The sequence below is a fragment of the Malurus melanocephalus genome, unplaced genomic scaffold, assembly GCF_030028575.1.
Source record: "Malurus melanocephalus ecotype Western Australia unplaced genomic scaffold, MMel_1.1 scaffold_197, whole genome shotgun sequence".
Classification (NCBI taxonomy): Eukaryota; Metazoa; Chordata; class Aves; order Passeriformes; family Maluridae; genus Malurus; species Malurus melanocephalus.
In genome coordinates this window covers 1,015,177-1,017,343 of record NW_026623429.1, presented here as the reverse complement: position 1 = coordinate 1,017,343, position 2,167 = coordinate 1,015,177, and the positions used below count along the sequence as shown (strand labels likewise).

At 48.3% G+C, this 2,167-nt stretch overlaps 1 long non-coding RNA gene across 1 annotated transcript in view; it reads left to right on the top strand.

The window, feature by feature from the left end:
* Positions 1 to 1,248, top strand: part of LOC130577825 (uncharacterized) — a 33,101-nt gene extending 31,853 nt beyond the window's left edge. The window contains exon 4 of the long non-coding RNA XR_008965812.1: positions 1,110 to 1,248. This is a non-coding gene — a long non-coding RNA (uncharacterized LOC130577825). The remainder of the gene's footprint in view (positions 1 to 1,109) is intronic.
* Positions 1,249 to 2,167: the final 919 nt, after the last annotated feature.

Sequence of the window (2,167 nt, the reverse complement as noted above, 5' to 3'; positions counted from 1 at the left end):
TTTTTTCTTTTCTCATTGGACCTCCAATGCACATAGTTGCTTGCTGTGGCATTATATTTAAATCATTTAAACTTTAATCCTTTTGGAAATAGGTACACTTGGGATTAAAAGATGTTTTGTTGCTTGGTTATGCAGTTCCTTCAAATGAGTTATCACTTAAATACAGGAGAAATGAGCCTTACACAAATTTGATTGACAATAGATAAGAAGAATAGTACCTGAGAACAATCTATAAACTGAAATTATGGACTCATTCTCTACCCAAAGGTTTGATTTGGTCTAATCAAACATCCAGTCTTTTAGATGAGAATTACTGACCTTCCTTAATATTCTAAAAACTCATCATTATGGGRAAAGACTTTGAATTTCACATTGTGACCATTCCTCAAAATAAGAAAACTCTGAAAGTCAGATTTTCCTCCTCGGAATTTCAGACTGTGTATGATTTGGGTGACTATGAGTAACAAGCAACTTTAGAAAGGAATTTTTTTTTCCTTCTTTGGGGAAAAATTTATATTTAATGCTTTTTGCAAACCTTTCATATTTCTAACTCTACCCTGATACACTATTTTCTAAACAAATTGTATTTATAACAAAATTACAAGTGTTGCTGTGTTGGAGGAGATGCAGATTTAAATTTGGTTCTGTTATCACAGAAGGACTGCTTCCATTTAAAATATGGAATTTTATAGCTCAGCTCTATTGGCCTGAGCTATTCCAAATATCTGATCATAAAAACTGGAGCAGGAACAGGTCGATGCTGTGCTGGTTGAAAATCTGACCCCAGTGGTGTCACTGTTGGTGGAAAATGGAGAAACTGTTTGGAAAATCTGTTTTGTTTCAGTGCTGGAAATAAATATGGATGCTCACATTGAACCCAATGACTAAACAACACGTCTTTTGGGGTTTTTTATAAGTGTTCTTGATAGATAAAGGGGAAGGAAACAACAGAAATGAAAAGTGAACATTGGGGTGGAGAGGAATGAGGGCAGCAGGAGTGGAGWGAACACTCCATTGATGGCACTGAGAGATGCAGCCCCTCAAAAGCCATGYCCAGAGGAGATTGAGGTGCTGGAARYRGTGAAAAATGGGRTTTATTYTTCYCACAGGTGTTGCTGTTGAGCAGAAATTGGAAGGAAACTGAGGGTCAGATGGAGAAAATGNTGCTGCCCTTCATCTCAGGACACCACGAACCTCACCAGTGAGGGGCACGAGTGACCAACAGTGACCAACAGTGAACAGCAGTGGCCAGCACTGACCAGCAGTGGCCAGCAGTGGCCAGCAGTGACCAGCAGTGCCCAGCAGTGGCCAGCACTGACCAGCAGTGACCAGCAGTGGCCAGCACTGACCAGCACTGACCAACAGTGACCAGCACTGACCAGCACTGACCAGCAGTGACCAGTACTGACCAGCAGTGACCAGCAGTGACCAGCACTGGCCAGCAGTGACCAACAGTGACCAGCACTGACCAGCAGTGACCAGCAGTGACCAACAGTGACCAGCACAGACCAGCAGTGACCAGCACAGACCAGCAGTGGCCAACAGTGACCAGCAGTGGCCAACAGTGACCAGCAGTGGCCAGCAGTGGCCAGCAGTGACCGGCACTGACCAGCAGTGGCCAACAGTGACCAGCAGTGACCAGCAGTGGCCAGCACTGACCAGCAGTGACCAGCACTGACCAGCAGTGGCCAGCAGTGACCGGCACTGACCAGCAGTGACCAGCAGTGGCCAGCAGTGGCCAGCACTGAGCAGCACTGACCAGCAGTGACCAGCACTGACCAGGAGTGACCAGCAGTGGCCAGCACTGACCAGCAGTGACCAGCAGTGGCCAGCAGTGATCAGCACTCAACAGCACTGACCAGCAGTGGCCAGCACTGACCAGCAGTGGCCAGCAGTGGCCAGCAGTGATCAGCACTGACCAGCACTGACCAGCAGTGGCCAGCAGTGACCAGCAGTGGCCAGCAGTGACCAGCAGTGGCCAGCAGTGGCCAGCAGTGACCAGCAGTGGCCAGCAGTGGCCAGCAGTGACCAGCAGTGACCAGCAGTGACCAGCACTGAGCAGCAGTGACCAGCAGTGGCCAGCAGTGACCAGCAGTGGCCAGCACTGACCAGCACTGGCCAGCAGTGACCAGCACTGGCCAGCAGTGACCAGCAGTGACCAGCAGTG